Raw genomic sequence first — 6,739 nt, 5'->3', positions numbered from 1 at the left:
ATGGTGTTCCAGTTATGTGAATCATCCCATCATGTTTCTGTAATGGCAATAAGATCAAAGTTTTCCACATGCACCCCAGTTTCCAATTCCGTTTGCTTATTATATATTCCAGTGCTCTGTGTGTTCTTTAGAGGCACTTCAGCTGGGCTTTTGGATGTACTGCCATCCAAGAGGAGCCCTCCCACATACCTCTGTAACAAATCTGAGGTATTCCCCTGCTGCTTCCTAGAGTGACAGTATTCCCTTGCTCTTCCCTTTCACTCATCAGTGAATCCCCTTCCCCCACCATCTCTAGTTTACAGTCCTTGCTATGAGCCCAGACAACTTGCTGCCTAGTATATTCTTGCCCCTTGTGGTTATTTGCATCCCATCTCATATCATCATTCCCAGTTTGTTAAAGGTACTACATTGAGCATAGAAACCATAGCCTTGGGAATGATGCCATTCATGCAACCAGTCATTCAACTGATTGATTCTCCTCCTTCTGCCAGGATCCTTGTCTCCAACTGGGAGGACTGAGAACACCACAAGCACTCCTGCCCCCTTCAACACCTTCCCAAGGCACATAAAATCCTTTTCAATTTCCTGGTTACAGCTTCACGTGGCTTGAAAGATGAGGTGAGGATAGCAGTCATCCATCTTTTTCATATCGGATATTGTCTTTTTGATGTCCCTAATGTGGGCCCCCAGCAGGCAGCAAACCTCTCTAGAGTGGTTGTCTGGGTGGCAGATGGGTGCCTCAGTAACCCTCCGACAAGAGTCTCCAATTACTAAGACTCTTTGCCTTTTTTTTTTTTTTTTTAGTGGCACTGGCTGTGATTCAGGTCCTCTGTTGGACTTTCTTAATGTCATCATCCCTTTCCAGTTTCAAGCTGCTGTCCATAACTTTTTCTTTCTCCCACACCAGAGCCTGAAATGTATTAGCTAGTGGGACTGCAGTGGCAAGGGGGAGGTTTCTCCTTTTGCCCTGAGCAGAGAGGAGGTTCCAGCCCCCTCATGCTGCTCATGTTTATCCTCTGTCTGGTTGGAAGCCTGCTAATCATCCTCCCCTGGCTGCGCTCCAGGACAAGGCTGTCTTGGAGCAACCGCATGACACCAAGCATCAATTTTCCTCTCAGACTACTGAACGCATCTGGTGACCTACTCTCTCAGCCTGCTCTGCTCTCAAGAAGATCATCAAGTTTGGCACATCTGCCCACATGACACCCCTCAACTACTTCAACTCCATGGGTGACTTCTAGATTCCAGAGCTCCCCAAGCCCAAAGGTCTGGGAGGCCTCCTCTTACCTTAGGAGGTCCATCTAGGTGCAAATGTTAGCCCAGAGAGGTTGTGGGCCGCTTGTCTGAGTTTCTGCCTCTGCCTGTCTGCCACAACAGGTGGTCACCAGGTTGGTACAAATAGAGAGCTTTCCTGTAGCAACCTAGGATGAGAACAGCAGCCTGCCCTGCTCATCCCCTAACTTCAGAACCACTCATTTCAAATTTCAAAACCACTCACCTTGTTTTTCAAAGCCACACAGGTGCTCATAGGCCCCCTGAAACTTTTAAAAAGCCCACACTGCCATTTCAGCTTTTGAAAGGCAAGGAGGCTGACATGAGAGTAATACATTTTCTTCCCGTTGCCATTATGTGTGTAATTAGTGCATTGTTTGGAGAGCCTTACCCCTTACTCCTCTTTTACATCTCACTCAGAGGCTCTCCTGCTGTGCAGTGTCCCTGTGAGCTGCCCACCCAGTCAGTCAGCACTCACTTGATGTGGAGCATTTCCTTCCCAACTATCCAATTCCATTATATTGAAATAAATCTAAGTTACAGCATGAATGCCTTCATGAGGAAATGAACAAGGTCCTAATTGCTGAACTTAAGCAACATGCATTTAATGTGACAATAAAAACGTAATTACACTTTTGCTGTTAGTCAGTTACATGGGATATGACACTGAAAGCTGACTGCCTGTCCTCCTGCTTTTTGTGGGTGGGACAGAAGACTAAACAGTTTGTCAAAGCAGAGTCAGGCACGTTTAAATTCATTCACTCCTTCAGATCTTTTTTTCTGTGGGTGAGCTGAAGCAGCACCTGTCCTGTCTGCATGTTCCCTCTGGAACAGATCAGAAGGACTGATGGAGGCAACTACAAAGTTATTCTTCTGATTGCCACATGTGTTGTGCCTAGCCCCAGCCAGAGCCTAGGAGGTAGCCCCGCTTTTTCCCCTTGCTGCATCCTCCACCCTTCCAGGCAGGGATGGGAGCTGTACAGTCTGCTGTTCCCATACACTAACCTAGGCTTCCTGCAGCAACTGTAATGGTGTTTTCACTCTCCTAAAGGCAATTGCACAAATTCTGCAAGCTCCAGTGTGGCCAGGGTTTACCATCCAGTCACTAGGAGTGATCCTGCAAAGGAAAGTGGGACAGGTGATTTCAGGAGTGGCTGCAACAAGGGGAAGGCAAACCTCATTTTCTGCCTGTTTGCCAGTAGGAGACTCCCGTAACAACAGCAAGAAATACCTTGAACGTGCAGCAAAGTGCCTCAAAGACATCATTACTGTCTTTTCTGCAGGCAACATCCTTTTAATGACATATATTTATTTACCTATGGGAAGCCAACTCCTTTCTGCTTCTGAATTATTATTATTACTTAAATCATGTGGTTTCAACAATCACATGCCTGAGGTCCTGAAGAGTCTAAGCAGAGGAAAACATTCTCTGGAAATAACATAGAACATTCATAGCTTTACAGATCCTGCTGTCTAATTATCCACTGTTTCATACAGACAAAAACTACCACTTCTCTTACTGCAACGTCTCTGATAGAAGTCTTTGGTGTCTCCAGTCTAAATGACTTCACAAAGACTCAAAGCATTATTTGGCCCAGTGGCTTAATATGATTTCAGTTGGACATAAAAGTTAAAATTTCAATCCAACATTTTCAACAGAAGCTAAATTCATTTGAGACAAACCTGGTAAACATATTTCTCTCTTTAGACACTACTGAGAGCACAGCAGAAGAGCTGCAGAGAAACACATTTTGCACAGACCTGGAAGTCATGCATATGCAGTTGGCTAGACTAAGCTAAGCTCTTCCTTAATGGAAGTGTAAACTTAACAGATAATTAAAGAACCAAGCCAAGCCATATTTGCTTTTATACCAGACTATTCAAAGGGGCAAATTATTTGAGAAGAGAAACATGTCTCTTCTCATTCCCGCAGTTGACTTCATTTTTTTTTCTAAGCATCCCAGATGAAATGAATCAACTGGAATTCTTAACAGATTATTTTCTATATATGAAAAAGGTATTCTATTAGCAACAAAAGAATAATATGGGGCCAGGCTTTTGTCAGTGGCGCCCAGCAGCAGGACAAGGGGCAATGGGCATGAACTGGACAGCAAAGTTCTATATGAACATGAGGAAGTAGTTCTTTACTGTGAAGGTGACCGAACACTAAAACAAGCTGTCCAGAGGGGCAGTGGAATCTCTTTCTCAGGAGATAATCAAAACCTGCCTGGACACTTTCCTGTGTGACAGCCTGTAGGGAACCTGCTTTAGGAGCAGGGTGTGGGGGAACCTGATCTAGACAAAGACATGATCTGATCAGCTCCCACATGTTGCTAGGACACAATAGATCTCACATGTAGTAAAAAAAAATTAAAAGGCCAGTAGTGCTACCTGACTATTAGCTGCAGAGACCATCTGTTGCTTCACAATGGATAAGTTATTTTCTCTTGCTTATATTTCTTGCTTCTATTTTTGTTTTTATTTATTTATTTATTTATTTATTATTGTTGTTATTATTTTTTGTATGCAGACAGAACTTTGGACAGGATTCCTCCACTTAACACAAGTTAAAATACTGGCTAAATCACAAAACCAAAGCAAAAGCAAACACAAAACACTGATGCTGGTTTTTGGAGCATTTCTCCTGATTTATATCATATTGTGGGAGTGCTGGAGAAAGAACTGTAAGATCCAAGTCAGAACTAATTAAATAGTTTGGACAAGATGAAACCCAGAAACACAGATAGGTATCTTCTCCTACTTGATAGCTGTTTTCTGCATCTAAGAGCTGTTCTGTGCTGCCCATTGCTAATAATATATAGAAACCCACAGAAAAAGTCTGTTAGAAGTTGACTTTGATCCTGCCAGAAGATCACTGCCTTAGGATCATTACATGTCACTAAACATATATTCATATGAAAGGCAAAAAAAAATAAGGGGACATAGGACAGATGGAAAAGCTGGAATCAGAGAAGAGTTGAGGAGTCTTTGAAGAAATCCTTAAAGTAGTTCACACCAAAAGCATGGACTTGCAACAAGTTGGGGACAAACTGGAGAAATCAGAGGTTAAGAGAACAGTGGGGAAGTTTATCTTGAAACAAGAAATGAGTCTGAGAGGGACTTCTGAAGGTCTCTGATCCAACCTCTTGCCAAGAGTAGAATTATTGCCAACACTGGAGTACAACAGTCATGGGTTTTTATGTTTCTGAAAAATCAACAAGTGTGAAGATACCAAGTACTCACTGGGTGACCTACTCCAGTGCTGCTCCACTCTGTCATTAGGAAAGCTGCCCTGTGATGCTGTGCAAACCTCTTCTCCCTTTCTATCCATGCACATACAACCCACATGACTGATAAACCAGGCTTCCTTCTCTCCTTCCACCCTTGCAAGATATGTACTGTATTTCCACACACTGTTAAGTAACAGCAAACACAGCAAGAAGGACAATGCTTTCAGCTTGGTTCTCCAAATACCTGTTGATTCCAAGCAGGCAACAGCCTTCTTTACCAAGACTTTGGCCAGGATGCTTACTTATACCACCCAGCCCCACGTTTGGTTCATTTGGTTTCTCTGTTCATCTGTTTATCTGAAGACAGTTTGTTAAATGACAGATAAAATTATGTCAGAAGGTTATTTTTTTTGTTTTTGCATCTTGGAAGGACTGTAGCCTTCAATGCTGAGGCTTGTACTGCTCACTCCTCAAGCTGAAATCCTCGTTTCCAGGGCAGTTTGGTATGGAGAGAATGGAATTAATCATTCCAAAAATAGAGGTTTCTGAAACATTTTAAGCCTGTCTTGGATTACATATTCCCCTTTTCCAAAGTGTTCTTATCCAGACTCATTTCCTACTCAGTAATCTGGCTGCTTTGAAGCCAGAATGTTGGCTCTCATACTAGAAAAGTTCTGTGTTATCAAAAAAATACTCAACAAAACACACTTAAGAGAAGGGAGGAGTGGAGAAACTTGTGGCAATTTTCATTGAAATGTACTGAATACCTGCAATTGTATTGAGACATTTTCTTGAGGTCAGAAGGATGACTTCTGCTGTTTAAGTGCACAAGTGTTCTGGTAGTTCAGTCTTCTGTACTACCTGTTTCTAAGATAACTGGGCTACAAGTATCACTTCACATAGTCCCTTTCACTTTCCAGAGGGTAGAGTTTCCACTGGAAACCCTACAGTTCTGGATTTAAAATCCGTACTGTGACCTTGCCAGTCCCTCAGTTTCGGTCCCCAGGGTTCAGGTAATCTGCAGCCTGGGTTGCTCAACAATGCTGTAAGGAGGTTGTCGTCTCCCTTCCCATTGGAACTCCAGCAAAATCTTTTCATCTGAGTGAATATGAAAACAAGATTGCTGCATGGAGAGAACTCCAGCACTGTGCTCAAGGACAAAAGAAATGCCAGCAGTCAGCTAGCAGTAAGGCAGCAAACATTTACCTGGACTTCCTAAGAAAAGGAAGAACAATGAGCCTGGGATCACTGTGTGCAGAGCACCAGTTGTCCAATGGCATGAAGCCCAGGACTCCCAGTTACAAGAAAGGGAATTGTCTGGCAAGGGAGTAAGATAATTGGAGCAATGTCTCATGATGTAACTACTTCCTTCACCTCTTCTTCCTCCCATATCCTTAAGTCGTATTTTAATACAGATCAGGAATCCCAAGACAGGCGAGACAGTCATGTTGAGCCAGAAATCTGCAGCTGGGAAGACGGGAGGCTTTGTTATAATTTCTCTTGTCACTGGGGTGGAATAACAGAAGTGTAATGCTCTATATATCATCACAAGGTGTGCCCAGCTGGCCAAGGCCAACAGAATCCTGGCTTGTATCAGAATTAGCGTAGTCAGCAGGAGCAGGGAGATTATCGTCTGCCCGTACTCAGCTTTGGTGAGGCCTCATCTTGAGTACTGTGTTCAGTTTTGGGCCACTGACTACAAGAAAGAATGGAGTCCCTGGTGTGTGTCCAGAGAAAGGCAACGGAACTGTGAAGGATCTGGAGCACAAGCCTTGTGGGAAGCAGCTGAGGGAGCTGGGATTGTTGAGTCTGGAGAAGAGGAGGCTCAGGGGAGACCTTATTGCTCTCTATAACTGCCTGAAAGGAGGTTGTGGTGAGGTGGGGATCAACCTCTTCTCCCAGGTAACAGCAATAGGATGAGAGTGAATGGCCTCAAGTTGTGCCAGGGAAGGTTCAGTGTGGGTATTAAGGAAAACTTTTCAGAAAGCACGGTGATACTCTGGTACAGGCTGCCCAGGGAGGTGGTGGACTCGCCATCCCTGGAGGTGTTCAAGAGCCATGTGGATGTAGCACTGAGGGACATAGTTGGTGGGCATGGCAGGGACGAGTTGGTGGTTGGACTAGGTAGGTAGTCTTAGAGGGCTTTTCCAACATTAATGATTTCTGTAATTCTATGACTCCATCAGTTATGTAATTCTTGATAGTGGCTGATCACTGAGCCACTCTTCCTCTTTTTT

The sequence above is a fragment of the Gallus gallus genome, chromosome Z (genome assembly GCF_016699485.2).
Source record: "Gallus gallus isolate bGalGal1 chromosome Z, bGalGal1.mat.broiler.GRCg7b, whole genome shotgun sequence".
Taxonomy (NCBI): domain Eukaryota; kingdom Metazoa; phylum Chordata; class Aves; order Galliformes; family Phasianidae; genus Gallus; species Gallus gallus.
Note: the sequence above shows the minus strand (reverse complement) of the source record.